At 49.5% G+C, this 17640-nt stretch overlaps 1 protein-coding gene across 2 annotated transcripts in view; it reads left to right on the top strand.

Annotated features, from left to right (window-relative positions):
• Positions 1-3482: 3482 nt before the first annotated feature.
• The window catches only part of BLK (BLK proto-oncogene, Src family tyrosine kinase), a 46403-nt gene continuing 32245 nt past the window's right edge, over positions 3483-17640 (top strand). For both annotated transcript variants that reach the window (XM_033403625.2, XM_004278695.4), the window contains exon 1: positions 3483-3657. The gene's annotated coding sequence lies outside the window, so the exon portion shown is untranslated. The remainder of the gene's footprint in view (positions 3658-17640) is intronic.

The raw sequence follows: 17640 nt of genomic DNA, 5'->3' as shown, positions 1-17640 counted from the left end.
GATTCAATAACTTTTATTGCTCTATCTGCAAATTCACAGCATCTTTCTTCTGTCATCTCAAATCTGTTGTTGAGCCTATCTACTAAATTTTCAACCTCAGTTTTTGTAGTTTTCAACTCTAGAAATTCCACTTGATTCTTCTTTATTTTTCTGCGGTACACGGTCCTCTCACTGCTGTGGCCTCTCCCGTTGCGGAGCACAGGCTCCGGACGCGCAGGCTCAGCGGCCATGGCTCACGGACCCAGCCGCTCCGCGGCATGTGGGATCTTCCCGGACCGGGGCACGAACCCGTATCCCCTGCATCGGCAGGCGGACCCTCAACCACTGCGCCACCAGGGAAGCCCTCGTGTGTATTTTAGGAGTCAGTGAGGGACATGTGGGGAGTTTATTATTTCAGCTCTTTGGGGGCTCTCTTAACTTACTTCCAGGATTTACCCCCATTACATTCCTGGGTGATCTGCAGGCCATTCTGGACAGAAGTTATATTCTCAAGCCAGAAAAGCTGCAGTTTTTCACTTTGGTCTTGAACTGATTCCATGACCTTTTAACCCAAAAACGGCAGGTTTTCACCTCCCCGTTCCAGATCAGATCTGTCACCTCCACCTGGCTGTTGGTTTTCACTAACAGCCCTCAAACAAGTCCATCATTCCCACGAGTAGAGCTGTGGTTCTCATCACCCAATCTAAGACGTGGGAGCGAGGGATAGAAACTCCATGCAAGAAGACCACAGACTCATGGCCATTCTGACGCAAGAGCAGTTTTTCAAGATTAAACACTTCTCAATTTGTGACGCAAGAGCAGTTTTTCAAGGTTAAACACTTCTCAATTTGTTGTTCTGCCTTTGGTCATGTTCCAGTGCCTTTAAATGGTTGGTTTTAACAACTTTATCTGGTTTTTACACTTGTTTTTTTCAGGGGGAAATTGACCAGCTTCTCATACCACCATTCCTAAGGGAATCTTGGACTGGATTATTTCAATGTTTCTTTCTTTCAAATATTCTATTGCCACAGCTTTTGATTTTTTCAGAAATGTACTGATGTCAGAAGGCTGGTGCAAACACATAGAAGGATAGCTCCGAATTTTGCATAAATCACTTTAAATGTGCAAAAATAAATGGGGGAGCCAGCCAGGCTGAACACCGAGCTGGGGGTTTCACAGCTGGGGTTTAATCTCAGCGCAGCCCGGGGAGCCCTCTCCAGGGTGCTCTAACAAATGTTTCTGCTAAGGACACCCCTAGCCTCACCTAACACATCTCGCTGCTGCCCACCTTCTGCCCTGCCTCGCCCCCTACCTCCCCCTGCCTTTTGCATGGATTCTGTGACTCTGTCAGGATGAAAGTAGCAGAAAGTAACTTTCACTTCTGCTTAAACAACTGAAACTCAAGAGCAAGGTCATTTCCTTGTTCTTTTCTGAGTGGCTGCTGGAATACATTTTCGGGTTTTTTTCCGACCCCTGTCTGTTGGGGGTGGACAGAAAGGTGAAGGGTTTTTTTTTTTCCCAGATCATGTAAAAACCAGCTTACCTGAACTCCCTGCCCTGCAAACTTCTCACATCCTGTCTCACCCTCACCTTGAATAGATCAGTCTGAGTTTGAGGAAATGGATTTTCTCTTTAGAAAGGTAGGTTTCCTGCTCCCTGCTGTACTCTCTGTATCCTTGGGTCCAAGTCTATAAAAGTTCTTCAAAACCCACAGATTCAAAAAAAAATTAGATGTAATTCAGGCAGCGTCACTGGACCCTTGGTTAGTAAAAGACTCAACCCAGGTGTCTGCCTCTGAGAATTTGCAGGATCCTTAGTGATAAACCATGTTCAAGGCCGTCCCCTTGGTAACATCCCCCAATAATCCCTGATGGAGTTATTGTTCCTGCCTCTGTTCTAATAATGTGCCTTGTTGAGGCGTCTATGGCTGCACTTACCACATCCCATGATACTTGTCTGTCTACCAGACCCCTTCCCAGGCTCCTTAGACTGAGTCCCTCAGAGGAGAGCCGTGCCTATTATATCTGTATCCCTAGCCTCTGGTGTGTGCTTAGAGCGAACGATCACCAAAGTCTGTTGTGTTAACTGAATTGAAATAACAAGACTGAATCATCTCATCTCAAACAGTAACTTTTAAAGCATAAGCTTGGGAGTCCTTGAACTTGTGTTTAAATGTTTAGGTCCAACTCTCGGGTGTCAGGAAGTGAATACAAAAATAATAACACCTGTGATTCAGTGAGCACAGCTGGTTCTGGGCCCTGTTCTGGGCCCTTTGCTCTCAAGGATAGAAGAAGACAAAGCAGTTTTTTTTAAAGGATCAGATTTGGGACTTAGATTAGGCATAGTCACATCAGCTACCAGTTATTTGGAGCTCACTACGTGCTAAGTACTGTAATAGAGACTTTTTATACATTAATCCATTTATTCTCACAAAAAACCTTTTGGGAGAAATGAAGCAGACTGTTTGCAAGGAGCCTTAGAACCCACAAACTCCATGTTTCTGCTGCTGATGCCATGAACATCTGTCAAAAAGCTCTTTCCTACCGGGAACTCGCAGAGAATTACTGTCTTTGTCCTAAAATCCAAGGAGAGAAACTCCATAAGGAAGCTGAAATTCTGGACTGTGGTCCCAGGGCAGGAGTAGAAGAAGACCTGTTTAAATTCTATCCCTGCCGTACCCTCACTGAGGTTCCCAGACATAAAGGCAGGAGAGGAAGCCACCCATTGGCTCCCTTTTGTCTGTGCGTCAGAAAGCAGGTGTCCAGTGGCTCACCATGTCTGGCTGGACCAGCAAAGTCTCCAGAGGTCATCTCAGCAACCTTCTTGGTCCCATCGGTCCCTCCGCCAGTGTGGTACAGGACAGCACCTCACCACTCTGGGTGTTAGGGTCCTTCCCCATCACCTGCGTCATTCTCGGTTCCTCTGAGTTTTCACAGCTGAGTGAAATAGCACAATCGAAGAGGCTCTGAGATCAAAATCAAGGACTGGCTAGGGTGCTAGAAACGAGGGAATTAGCTGATTCTGTGCCGCCTCTCACTCATTCTGTCGTTTGTGCTCTTAGTATCCCATGGGCTAGGTATTGTCAGGACTATCTGGAAGACAAGAAAAATCCAGCAAGCCTGGGAGAATGGCCACCCTGCCCACCCAGACGGTACAAGGCAGCAGAGCCCAGGCTCCTTCTTGCCTTGAAGACAAACACTGCAAAGCAGAGCGAAATACCTTGCCGAGTTAGCTTGGAGGTTACTAACTCTGCCAGGCTTTGCTGCAGGAAAAACAACATCTGTGTTGTTCAATCAAAACCCCATGAGAAAATTTCCCAGTGGCCGAGGGGCATTGTTACCGATGCGGCCCAGGCCCAGAGAAAGACCAGCTGCTTGTGGGCCTTCCTCGCAGGCTTTTCCTGGACCCAGTGAGCCCACGGAAGCTTTTGAAGGGCTTGGCGGGAGGGGCGGGGCTCCTTGGGGGCAGCTGTGACCACAGACCGGGGAGCCTGCCACCTCGGCCGGGTGATTGCCATCGTCAGCAGGAAGCTACGAGCTACTGAATGGATTGAGACACCTGGGATGGGCTCCTGTTTTGGGATTGCTTCCGAGCTGCTCGCTGTAGCTGCAAGGACACTGCCCCACAAGGCGCGGGGATCTGAAGAGCTATGGTGAGCGGCCGCTGAGCATTGCCAAGGTAAGATGCATCTTCTGCCTTCCCGACCGTCTCATTTCCTCAAATGGTGCCAACAGTGTCCGGAGGCCTGTGGGTGGGAGACCGGGCAGGAACATTGCTATGGGGGTTATGGGCGGAGAGAGAAGACATTCTTAGGATCCGAGCCGCAGCTATGAACAGATTGCCCTGTTGTTTGTTCATTTCTGTTTTAGAGAGTTGTTTGATTTATAAAAGTTCATCCATCCAGGGTAGATTCTGTTTCTCAGGCTTTCTAAGCTGGAAAAGGTGGTAAATGTGCCACAGAGGAAAGAGAGGAGGAGGCTGGACCGGGTGGTGGCGAGATGCGTGGGCACTCACGGCAGCTGTGGGCTCCAGGCAAGAGCCTCCCTATAAGCGAGAGTAAAGGTACCACGGTGCAGAGCTGATGGAGGCCAGCGGTGACGCATGGGAGCGTCTGGCTCAAGGTCAACGATTGGCTGTTGCTTTTGTTTCATTTTGGGTTTTTTTCTTTTTTTTAAATAAGGTTTTCCATTTTTCAGACATGTGGGGGTAGGGTGATGGAATAGGTTTAACGATGGCCTTTTGGGCTAAGAGATCTATTTGGCCAACTGTGAAAAGGAAAGAACAGTTGACAACATATTTTGAAAGGATTTTAAACATTCTAGGATTTTGACAACTTTTCTAGTCACTTCCTAACTGTGTTCACCGCTGTGTTTAGCCTCAACTGCCCACATTACCAATGAACTAAAGAGTTATCACCGCGTTTCCGTAGTTATAGAGAATTCCATATAATATATGTTGATACTCCTCCCTCCCGGAAGGGAGCTTGATTCCCCTCAGCTTAAGTGAGAACTGGACTTAGTAGAGTGTATGGAAAGCGAAAAACGGTAACACTATAGTGGAGAATCCTGGCCACAAAGTTAACATCTCCAGGGATAAGTCATATTGTATTTATTGCGTAACTTTGTCTGCAAGGAGGAAAGTACTTCACCTGTGTGCTATTCTTCCCCCAAACCCATAATCCCAGTCTAGTCATAAGAAAACGTCAGACAAACCCAAATTGAGGGACAGTCTACAGACTATTTGACCTTCTAGATTGTCAAGGTCATGACAAATGAGTAAAGATGGGGAAACCGTCGCACATCAGAGGAGAGGCGACAACTAAATCCAGAATTCATATCCGGGCTGGATTGGATTCCGGACCAACAACAACCTCAAAGTCATCAGTGAAAATAGGTGAAGTCTAAATAAAGTCTGGAGTCTAATGACTATCATTGTGCCTTTCTTAGTTCTGACAAATGTACCATGGTTAGGAAAGAAGCCAACATTAGGGGAAGCTGGGTGAAGGATGTATGGGAAGTCTCTATCCTCTTGGATAGAAGTCTCTATCGCCTTGGAGCTCCCCACCCTATTCCCAGAAAGCTCCTTATTTCCCTCTCTTCATAGTATTTCTCATGATTCATTTATTTTTTCATGCAGCACACATTTTTTGAGCCCTCACTCTGTGTCAGGGAAATTAGGGCCGACACCCCACCTCTGTCTCCTAGCAGAGCTCACTGCGCTGGTTCAGGCTCCTGGGCCCCCAGCACATGCCTAGCTACCCACAACTGGCCCCTCACCAGTGAGGAAGTAGGAGGCCGAGCATGGAGGCCAGGGAGGGCCCAGACCCAGCATGGAATACCCGCTGAACTCTGCCATCCTGAGCTCAGCCATCCCCACAGAATCTGTGGTCAGCCAAGCAGCAGTGAGCTGTGCTGGCCGACGCTCTCCCATGAGCGGAGCATCTCCAGGGGGATGCAGAGCGGAACTGGGACTCTCGAAGAGCCAGCTCCTGCACGGCCCTAGAATCTGCAGTATCCAGATGAGACCACTAGGGGCAGCATCCTTGCTTGTAAGGGGCAGGTGTTTGGAAAGGTACCAGGGAGACAGAGAAGCCTGACCTCCCCAACACACACACACACACACGCACGCACGCACGCACACCCCACAGGCCCGGCAGAGCAGGTGTGCCCTTGTTTGAAGGTGATATCTCAGCCAGATTAGAGAAACGCTGCGGAAGCAGATGAGAAAGAAGAAAGAATTATGAAGCTGTGGGGTGAGAGCGTTTAGATGAAAATCACATCACTTAGATGAAGACCAAAATTAAAGAGCGGAGATTACCTTCCCTGTCATGTCCCCTGCTCCCTCACTGCTCCTGGACCTCCTCCACAGGTCCGCACTCCTGCTGGGCCCCCCACCCCTCATCCAGGCAAGTCCCGCTTGTCCTGATTCTCAGGATCAGAAGACCAATGTCTTCTCTTCTGTCACCAGTGCCCAGACCCATCCCTGTGTCCCCATGGCCTCCAGCACATGCTTAGGGCTATTTGCTCGCTGGTGTGCTGCCCCTCTGGACCTGGGCTCCTCCAGGACAGGGACCAGGCCCTTCCTCCCTTCCCTCTGAGTCCCAGCACCCAGAACGTGCCCAGCACAGGGTGGATTCCCTGTGGAGTGGTTCTTGAGGGACAGAAACAAGGACACGTTCTTGAAGGCAAATAAGCTTAAGACATGAGGAAGAAAGCTGGAAGGGGGAAAAGCATGTGAGATTTCACGATCACCCTTAGTCACAGTGGACTCCGGGACCATGGCCACACCGGGGCTTTAATGGGGGCCCTTGCAGAAGGAGATGGGTGTCACTAGGTCTTCAGCATGTTCTGCTCCTGCAAGGCAGAGTGGACCAGAGGAAGGTGCTGGACCTTGGGGTCAGCCAATCCTGCACTGGGACCTGGCTCTGCCACTTATGGGGGATCTGGGAGGGTTGAGCAAATGACCTAGCTCTCTGTAAAGGGGAAACAGTTGCACCCAGCTCCAGGTACAGAAGAGAGAACTAAATTGAACAAGATGATTGGAGCATGGAGGCTCCGCCATGGACCTTCAGCTCCCCATGGGCCACTGTGTGGCTTGTGCATGCCCCCTCACCAAAGGCCTGATGCTTCCTAAAACCATGGGGGTAGAAAGAGATTATCTCGGGTGCCTTGTCAAGGCCACTCTCTGCTGACCTCTTTGCACACCTTGTTACCTGGGCTGCTGCGCCAGGACCAGGGTGAGGCAAGTGGGGCTCCGAGGGTACAGAATTTAAAGAGGCTCACCCTCTCAGGATCGCTCAGCTGCAGGGGATGGTCGAATATATTCACATGTCTGCACGGATATGAGATGCTCTGTGTTTAATGGATTAAGTCAGGAGTTCTGACCTCGAGACCACAGACCCCTCTTAAGTTTCACGGGACCTGTGAGCTCCCTGAACTTTGTGGACGCGTGAATTCTTCTACAAAGAGCATTTATGGCTTTCATCAGATTCCCAAAAGGATCTGTCCACCCCAAAATATTTGGACTCACCAAGTCCGATGGTTAGGAAGGATAATTTAATTTTATCTCAGTGTGCTGTATGTACAAGGCAGGGGAAGGGACTTGGGCATAGGAGAGAGGCAAAGCAGCCGTGGCCGAGGGGTCCTACAGCTGAGAGGCTGGATGCCTGGGCTTGTGGAACGGAGGGCCCAAGTTCACGGTTCAGTCCTGCCACTTCCTGGCTGTTGCACCTCAGGCATGTCACCACATGTCTTCCTGAAATAACAACTGTTTGACCTCACACTGTACTGGCAGCCTCACCTATCTCAGTAGGGGACTTATACCCTTAAGTCTCATTTCTTTATTTGTTGATAGCACATCACAGTGTTATAAGAATTAAACTCCAAAGTCCTAATTCTTTGGTGAATTGAAGCTGAGGAGGACACAGTATTTCCATCTAGATTCTATTCAGTGCTTCATGGAAGAATCACTTCTCCGTGTAAGAGGAGTCCTTGTAATTTGAAAAGGCACATTTCACATTTGTAACTTCTTAGATTTATTTGTACGCACAACATTTATCTTGAAATCTTGAAAAGGGAGAGTGTGATTTGGTTTCTCAAAAGAGGAAATGGGTTTAATAAGATTGAGAAACACGAATCTAGGTGCCTTGGGTGCTCCCCCTGTGTCGAGCTTATTGGGCCGAGAGCTGTGTGTCTGGATCTCAGTGCCTGGGCTGTTCAGGCAACCACATTCCTGAATCAGGCCCGTGCACCCAGCTTGGCAAGGACACACTGTGCTTGGCTCATACTAAAGGCGCCTGTAAGAAACAAGGCAGGCCCTTCACTGTGGCATCATTGCTGCAACGCTGTTGAGACCGCCGCCCACCACTGCACTCGGCACCACCCTAAAAGGAGCCTTGGGAGAATTCCTCTCAGACTCCAGACCCGGGAGACACCAACTCTCCCAACGGGTCATTTCCCACCCGCTGCTTCAGACTCCAGGACACTTAGAGCCAATTTTCCATCTAACCATATTAGCAGCTGGGGAGCCCCATCTCAGGGTCTGTATTTCTGTGTACCTGCCTTACTGTCAAATTTGTTTTCCTGCCCTAACTTACCCTTTGGTCTGATTTCTTTGGCTACTTTTCTCTCCTGTTATTTCATATTTATTTTTATAAGTGGCCCCAAATCTTTTTGGAAACATCAGGAAATAAATAAATAAGTAAACAAAAACAGGACAGTGTTCTGGAAAGAGCCTGCTGCGTGGTGAGGGTACTGAATAAGAATTAGCTCCCTTTCTGTGTACAAAGCATAGACCAACCTATTGTGAGACATCCAGCTGTGAGTCTATTATAGTTAGACAAATAGCCTGTTTCAACTGTCTGTTTTTACAGTTATTCTAGCCTCTATTGTTACCGAGATTATATAAAACTATTTCATGGTAAGATTCTTTTTATTCCTACCATTTCTAAAGTAAATGGGACTTTTCAAAAATAAATTCATTTTTTTTAAAAAAAGTATTGCACTTGGGGACTTCCCTGGTGGTCCAGTGGTTAAGACTCCGTGCTCCCAATGCAGGGGGCCCGGGTTTAATCCCTGGTCGGGGAACTAGATCCCACATGCATGCCACAATTAAGAGTCTACATGCCACAACCAAAGATCCCACATGCTGCAACGAAGATCCTGAACACAGCAACGAAGATCCCACGTGCCGCAACTAAGACCCGGCACAGCAAAATAAAATAAATAGATATTAAAAAATAAAAAAGTATTGCATTTGAAGATAGGACCAAAAGTAATAAGCCATTTTATGATTTTATTTGGGCGGCTTTATGGGAAAGGCTGAAGTCTCCTTTTCCTAATGAGAGCCATTTCCATTTTGTAGTGTCCGTCTGTCTGTCTGTCGGTCGGTCTGGCAGACTCCCTGGCACCTGTCAGTGCTGTCAGGGATGTGTCAGGTTAAGATAGGAGTCTTCGGGACTGACAGCAGGGATGTGCTGTCATGTGCTCAACCACCAGCTTTCCGGGAAGCAAACATTCACACGTATAAGTTAATCATCAGTTTTACTGGTATGAAGGATGTATGATGCATAATTTACAAACATTAATATATACAATACCCTTTCTTATAAATACCATATAGCCCATTGATTCTCCACAGAATGCTTTTGTGGACTTTTGCCAAACCCTTGTATCCAAAGTCAAGCTATGGTTGCCATCGATGCACGTGAACTTCACTGAGATTTTCATTTATGCCAAGAAGTAAGATCAGACTGAAACCACAAAGACGTGTCGGAACTGTGTGGTGACCCACTTCTTTACTAAATTGGAAAATAGTTTTTTATTACTTTAAAAATTTTCCCCATTTTGGGGGGTGCTATTCACAGCTACAAATATTTTTAAATGAAATCAACATTATCAACATTTTCTCCATCACTGTCTTAAGTTGGGAAGATCAGCGTAACAGATCAAGCCCAGATGTATAGCCCTTGCCTATTCCTGTGGTGTAAACACTCTCGCCGTAGCTGATTTCAAGCCGCCAGCATGACTTGGCTGAACGCAAAGCTGGGAGGCTGGAAAGAGGCAAGGTAGCACACAGTTATACTGTGTCCACCCTACAGATACTACTGATATAAGTACCTTTAGGAGCAGAGACAAGAGTAAAGTATCTAGGAAGGGATGAGGTTTGAGTGTGTATTACCTCCGTTTTTAATGTCATTTAATTATATTTTATGTAATTTTAATTTTGAATAACAATGTACTTAACAAACAGCTCACAAATACCCCCCGAATTTAACAATTGGCTCTTACAAACCAGCGTGAGCTGGCTCCAGCACATGGCTGCCTGAGAGGCATAATATCTCAGTGCCAAAGTACCGATCTGCGCCTTGTCTGTATCTGGGATTTGCTGAGCAGGGCCGAGTAGAGACTAACCTGCCTCCTGGGCTCTCCTGAGTCCCAAGCCTGGCAGAAAACGCCCAGGGATCCAGTGGTCCTGCTGTGTGCTTGGTGGCAGGGAAAAAGGAGGGGTGCAGGGCCCTGGATGGAGACCCTCTCCCCACAGCAGGCGTGTCTCTGCACCTGTTGCTGCAGCTGGCGACCTAAGTCTTGGAGATCATGGACCCCTGCTGAGTTTCATGGAGCCTATGACCTCCTTGAACTTGCATGCAAGCTTTTGTGGAATGGACAGGTCTTGAGCAAAGATCGTTTATAGCTTTCATCAGATTTCAGGAAGGTTTGGGGCTGCTGGCACAGGAAGGATTGGCTTCTGTTTGACTTCCAAGGGGTGAAGGTGGCTTTTCTGTGTACTCCAGGGACCTGCTCCAAGAATGAGGCAAGGTGGCCCCCGCAGGGGAGGCCTTTGCCACTCTTGTCACCTAGAAGTATGGGCGGAGACGCTTCCTAGAGGGGACCGGGGCTCAGTGCAGGACACAGTGCTGTGGCTCCCAGCCGTCAAGGCTGAGATTGCAGATGTCGCCCCTGACAACCGGGCCCGGTGGCCCTGTCACAGGTGTGGAGGAGGGATGGGGCTCAGCGAGCCCATGTTTCTGCCGCGGCCTGACCCCCGCTGAGGCTGCTCCCACCTGGGCAGTCAGTGAGAGGCGCCCACTCCCACCCTACCCTCCTGGTCAGATGGAGCTTCCTAGGGTCCTCCACGCCCCATTGTCACCAAGACAAGTGCCCTCTGAGAACTCGCAAACGGGAAGCGAAAATAACACCCCCAGAGAGGCTCCTGGCCCAGAGCCGAGGGGACAGGCCCTGTGACTGGCTCGCTCCTTCTGGTCTTCAGGAGGATCCCATTTGCTTGCACAAGAGTTTGCTCATAGGAAGGTCACACTTTGGTGGCGTCGGGAGGGTTTAACACCTTTCTCCTCGAGGCCCCTTGAGGGACACGCAGGTGGACCGAGGTGGGTGCAACTCGGCCTTTGCCACATCCGTGCAAATGGCTCCGCCACATTCATGCTGGCGCGTGGAACCTCTACTTGCAGCCTGCACAGAAAGCCACTCTCTCGTGATGTGCGCCCTGCCCTCCTCCCGTCTGTTCGTGTGCCATCAGAACTGCCGCGGGGGCTGCCTGCTGTGAAAGCGTCACCGTAACCACGTGTGGTCCTTTTCATCCTGTTGATGGGAAAGGCCCTTGACAATGAAGGGAAGGGAAAGATGTAAGAAGGACTGGAGAGAAACACGGGCCTCAGGGGCTTCCCTGGTGGCGCAGTGGTTGAGAGTCCGCCTGCCGATGCAGGGGACGCGGGTTCATGCCCCGGTCTGGGAAGATCCCACATGCCGCGGAGCGGCTGGGCCCGTGAGCCATGGCCGCTGAGCCTGCGCGTCCGGAGCCTGTGCTCCGCAACGGGAGAGGCCACAGCACTGAGAGGCCCGCGTACCGCAAAAAAAAACAAAAAACAAAACACGGGCCTCAGGAGCTGGTTTTGTCCAGGTGTATAATGTTGTCAGAAGTTTTATATTTAAGGTCTTTGATGAATTCTCTTGGTTAAATACTTTCAGTTCATTGTAGGTGGGAGGGGCCACTAGCCAATCTCCCCTGAGCAGGTGCTCAAAAGACGTTTCCAGGGTGGTGATTGCTGCTCCATGGGGCCCTGTGACGGAGGAGCGCGCCCCCATCTCCCACGCCTGAGGCAGGACCCCTTGAGGTTTTAGCCTCAGGAGGCTGGAACTTGCCGGCATGCAGTGTTTGGTGCGGTAGTCCTTTTTGGACCCTGTTTTAAGAATTTTGTACTAGAAAGACGAAAAAGAAAATCTGTTGCAGGCAAGGGGCTTGTTGATGTAGGTGTGCTCACATACACACACGCACACACAGACACACAAGCACACACAGAGACACACCGGCTCATACGTACACATGGACACACACACACACACACACACACACACACACACACTTGTCAACAACACCAAGAAACCACCCAGCACAACAAATTGCATTTGCAACAAAAGTGAATGAATCCAGGCTTCCCTAGTGGCGCAGTGGTTGAGAGTCTGCCTGCCAATGCAGGGGACATGGGTTTGTGCCCTGGTCTGGGAAGATCCCACATGCCGCGGAGTGGCTGGGCCCGTGAGCCATGGCCGCTGAGCCTGTGCTCCGCAACGGGAGAGGCCGCAACAGTGACAGGCCCACGTACAGCAAAAAAAAAAAAAAAAGTGAATGAATCCAGTCTGCCCCATAAAGAGTTCTCCAGGCCTCTTCCATTCTGGAGAAATCTAGTCGCTGGAGCACCTCCTCCCCAAAGTCCTTCATACTTTCTACCGCACAATGTTTTCTGTCATCAAATGGCAAGACATGTCTTCTTCTGCTCTGAGTGGGTCTCGGGAGGGCCGAGAGCACCCACCACCACTCTCCCACCCAGAGCCAGGCCCGGCGTGTTTGCGGGAGCACGGGGCTGGGACTGGGGCTGTGGGCAAGCCAGAGGGGAGGATGGAGGTGCCAGGCCCGCCTGTCCTCGGGGGCTGGTGTTCATTGGCCTGACTCCACACTCCGCAGGACAGGCCGGGTCTGAAATCCCTGGGTGCCCTGCCAGCCCTTCCTCCCATCCCCTGCTAAGGTGACCAGCTCCCCTGGCATCTCCGGGAGGAGTGTGGAGTGTTCCTACAAAGGAGCCCTGAAGTGCAGGGGAAGCAGGAGTGTAGCAAAGGCAGAGGACGGCCGGAGCTCCCCAGGCTTCCCTGTGTGAGGGCAGCACCGTGATCACACTGACTTCTCCTTTCTCAAATGCGCCCCCAGGTCTCCATCGCTTTAGCTCAGGTCCCCCCTACTCTAGCCTGGATGATTGCACATCCTGGGAGCTCATCTGTCTGCTTCCAGTCTCTTCCACGCCAGTCCATCCTGCATGTGGCCGGTGAGGTCTTTCTAAAGGTCAAACGTGGCCCTGTCACCAGTCAGGGTAAAATCTCTGTTGACTCCTCGATGACTGAGAACAGAGACCAGACAGTCTGGGTCTCCGTCCCCTCTCCTGGCGTCCGCTTCCAGGCTCACTGGGCCCACCACAACTCAGAGCTTTTGTTAAATCCTCTTCTCTGCCGGAAATGCCCATCTCCCCAGGGAGAGATCCTGTGGGACCTCGAAGGTCCAGCTCTAAAATCTCGTGAGCTTCTTATGGCCGTTCCCCTCCACCCGGGCCTGGCTAGAGGCTCCCTCCATGGAGCCCAGCAGGGAGCTTAAGAGAAAGGACTTTGGGCTTCAAGCTGGGTGGCACGGTCTCCATCCCAGGTCCCATTTACACACCCCAGTTGTATCGCCAACTCCCAGCCACACACCCAGAGAGCAGAGTACCGTTCATGAGGTCACACAGATCATCGGTGACTGGCCTGGCCCTCGGGCTGGACCTCGTCACTCTTCACTTCCGTCTGTCTGGCCTTAAGACTGCCTTGAAGCTTTCCCATGCTGCGCTTGCCAACCTAAGGGGAGGACAGCGCGGTGCTGAGTTTGTTTCCTTGCTTTACTCTCTTTTACTTTCCCAAGGCCGCACAGCCTGGGAACACTCAGGAATCAGTATTTGGCTCATTTATTATCCCCCCACCCCCAAATAGAGAAGAAGAAGAATGTCCTGCTTGTGAGAACAATGACGCTAAGGGGAACCTCTGAAATTGTTGACAAGGACACCAGCTTCACAGACGGTAGCAGCACGGCTTGAGCAAGTTTATGATGAAGGTGTTGCTGCCTCTGGAAGGATGTCTGGTGGGCTCAGGGGGGGTCAGGGCAGAGTGTGGACCCAGGTGGGAGGGTATGAATCTCAGCCACACTCAGTGTGCAAAAACGAAACATCTAGTCTGAGCATCTTTGTTTCTGCTGGGTAGTGGAAAAACCCCCAGTGAGCTCAGTACCCTCCCCCTTTCTCCAGGGTTGGGTCCGAGGTTGGGGGTGGGGAGCTCAAGGGAATCAGGCCTTTGAGGCGGCCTATCTGATCCTACTTCTCTATCCACGCAGGCCGCTGCTGGGATGTCTTATTCCAGCCTCTGCCCTGGGTCAAGGCTGTCAGGGTGCCACACCCTGGCATCCACATCCACGTGCGCTAAGCCAGACTCACGCGAGGCCCCGAGGGCGCAGAAACGAGAGTCTCTGTGAGGTGAGGTCAGATGTGCACCCGCTGTGCCCACCCCTATCGGATCTGTCTGTGACGGGGCTGTCCCCCAGGTCCTGCCACGGGCTTCGGGGCCATCAGACGAGGTAGCCACTCATCTCTCTAGAGGCCAGCAGAGCCTCGGTGGAGGAGCTGCAGAAGGAGGGCAGCCCTGCATGTGCTGGGCGCTTTGGGAAGGAAAAGCCACATGTGCAGGATGCGGTGATGGCGGCTCTCGCTGTTCACGACCCCCAGCTGCAGGGCTGCAGAGATGAGAGGGAGGCGGTTAGGAGCTCGCCTGAGGGACGTGAGCCAGGCCTGAGGTCAGAGCTGGGCTGTGGAGCCTCCATGCTAATGACTAGTGCACTGACCATGACCTTAAGAAGGTCAAGTCCTTATTGATGAAGCTGCTGCCGCCCCGCCCCGCCCCCCAGCTGGCTGCACTGAAGGAAGATCCTTGGCAATTTTCTCTTGGTGGCTGTTGTGAGAGTAGCTAAACTCCCAGGACCCATGCGGACCCTGCGGGGACCCTGTGTCTATTTCCAGCTTGGCAGGGGAGTGGTCTGTCACCTGGGTGTGTCCTTTAGTTCTGACTCTGCTTGTGGATGGGGGGAATCTAAAAAGCAGAAGGTCACGTACATTTAGACGTGAAATCCCTCATGCTGTTTGCAGGAACCAGTCTCCCTGTCAGCCCAGACTCGGATGACGAGGACCCAAGCCTAGGAATAAGGATGCGCTCTCTCCGCTCTTCCAGTTGCAGCCTGGGGTTTTGTGCTCCGTGAGGTCTGCGGAGCTCTGACCAGGTCCGCCGGGGACCTTCCTTCTTCACCTGCTCACAGGGAAGCCACAGAAACGGCCGGGCCACTTAGAAACAGGAGATCCGCCACAGCCATTTGGAAGAATAGGCTGATTTCGTACAGATTTATCATTTACCTCCTTTCTTTAAAACTATAAGAATCATATAATACAAAAAATTTTTGGAAATAGATATGAGCCATCAATAATTCCACTAACCTCTGATTTCTACCCAAGACTTGCTTGTCTTGGTTCATACGATGCAGCTTCTCATTGCTGGAATCATAAGGGACAGAGACCTTTGGATTCTGGAGGCTTTTTCCTTGCTTTCTTTTTTTCATCTTAACATAAGCATCTTTCCCATGGCTACATGTCTTCACAGGGATCATTTTTGAAGCTGCATAATATTTCACTGTGTTAACTCTATTTCAAACTGGCCATTTTAGTTTCCTTTTTTTAACATCCCAGAGGGCTATGATTAAAAACAAAATAACATGTAGCTTGCAAAGTCATTCTGAACTGCATCACTCAGCCAAAGAGTATCCTTTCCTAGTCCTTCCGAGGAACGACAGTTATATAGGGAGACGGAATGCTTATTTGGGGGTGGAGTGGGGTGGACTTGGACTTGCATTTGAAGCCGTGGTGATAGTGGCCTGAGTTTTCATCCTCTCATCTAGCTCCCTCGTTGTCAGCAACTATATTCGCTGACCAGGGTTACTGATGTGGTCTTTGGCCGGAAAACAGACTTTCCTCTCTGTGAAATGAAATGACTCATAAGGAAACAAAACCCAAGGCTTTGGCCTCATTTGTCCCATAGTCTAAACCAAGATTCTTAGTCAGAGGTCCATGAATCGTTGTGAGGGTTTTGGGGAAGAAGCGTCCTGAAAATGAACACACAATTGGACATGTATGCACATAAGTGTGTTTGCAGGGGGAGGTGTCTGTAGCTTCGTCAGATTCTCCAAGGAGGCTGTGGCCCCCAAAATGTTTTTAAAAACAGCAGACCTTTCTTTCTCTCTCTCTCCTTCCCTCCCACCCCCTTTTGGGAGTCTGGGGTTGAAATAAAAGAATCCGAAAGATCTGTGTCTCCATACAGGAAGTCCAGGCGTGGAATGGTGACCATACGATCCCCATCTGGGGAGACTTGGATTCGAACCCAAGCCTGTCTCACTGCCAGCTCTGCGTGTGCGTACCCATTGTGCTAAAGTGCCTTATGGTTGAGAGAGTTGCTTCTCTTTTTACTTCTTTAACCAAAGCCAATTGCGAATGTGTTCAAATAAGAGACTCTGCCATGATCATGGCCATCCTTGGTTCTTAACAAGAGGAAATGTTTTGGCCTTGCATTTCTCTCCAGGGAGTTGGCCTGACACAGAAATATTTGTGGTTGGTTAATTAACCATAGGAGATGAGCTGAGTTTATCACAGGAAATGTTATCACTCAAGGCTTAAGGAGCCAAAGAAACTTTGAAATCCAAGAGACCAAACCCAACAGTTCAACCCAACGGGTGGGAGACTTCAACCCATGACTTCCTGAAAACCAAGGGGCCTCTTCTCTTCAAACAGATGTTTTTAGTAACAACAAACTATTTGGCACCCTTAAGTGACTTTGGCTTCCTAAATGTGTTTGATTTCCTTTCTCTCTTAGTAATCCTGTCCTGAATCTCCTTAAACACAAGCGTGCATACCTGGAGGCAAGAAGATGGGGCAAAATTCAATCTCAGGTCTCCTTGTTTCCTCTGAGAACCTCTGCTAAGTTAACCACTGATTATTCCTGAAAATTGGCAGCCCTTAAAGGGGAAAGACTTCCTGAAATATGGGAAATAATCATGCAATAAAAAAGGAGTAAATTATTTCATTTTGGACATCTTAGATGTAATACAATATTAAACATTAGATCAATGTGCCTTGTTGACCACATAGTACTGGCTAGGGATCGATAATCAGTACATAGAATAACACTGGCTTTTGGTATAAATGGCATCTTTTTACTATAGTCCTGGTAAATTAAACTGATTACTCTTTATGGCAGCGGGATATTAGGGGGAAGTGGATAAGTAGGCATTTTCTTATATTTGGGTTCTCTCTGATTGATTCATTCATTCAAAAGAAGAGAAAGCTCTACTGCATATTAGAATACGTTCCAAGTGCTGAGATGGGTCCTGGAGATACAAAGATAAAAAAAAAAAAGCCCCTTCCCTTGAGGCATTCACAAAATCTAATTTAGAAGGCAGGCAGTAAACAGAAGGCCCAAAGGACTGTGTTTGGTGCTGTAAGAAGTGCTGTGGGCCAGAGGAGGGGGTGACGTAATGGAAACAGGGTGCCAGGATGATGGATGGGCTACGCCATGAATGAAGACTAGTTCTTCAATCAGACCCAGGGACCAACACCCAAGAAAATCATGTTGGGTGTTTCCTTAGCTTTTTTTCAGAACTTATTATCATTTCTTAATGTGGTCTAATCAATATCATCGTTAGCATGTAAAAATCTTGACTCAGTAAGTCAGAAAGAGAAAAACAAATACCGTATGCTAACGGATATATATGGAATCTAAAAAATAAAAAAAAAAGGTTCTGAAGAACCTAGGGACAGGACAGGAATAAAGACGCAGATGTAGAGAATGGACTTGAGGACACAGGGAGGGGGAAGGGTAAGCTGGGACGAAGTAAGAGTATAGCATTGACATATATACACTGCCAAGTGTAAAATAGCTAGCTAGTGGGAAACAGCTGCATAACACAGGGAGATCAGCTCTGTGTTTTGTGACCACCTAGAGGGGTGGGATAGGGAGGGTGGGAGGGAGACTCAAGAGGGAG

Source organism: Orcinus orca, chromosome 6 (genome assembly GCF_937001465.1).
Source record: "Orcinus orca chromosome 6, mOrcOrc1.1, whole genome shotgun sequence".
NCBI classification, from domain to species: domain Eukaryota; kingdom Metazoa; phylum Chordata; class Mammalia; order Artiodactyla; family Delphinidae; genus Orcinus; species Orcinus orca.
The sequence above is the reverse complement of the archived record's forward strand: the minus strand, read 5'-3'. Positions and strand labels throughout refer to the sequence as shown.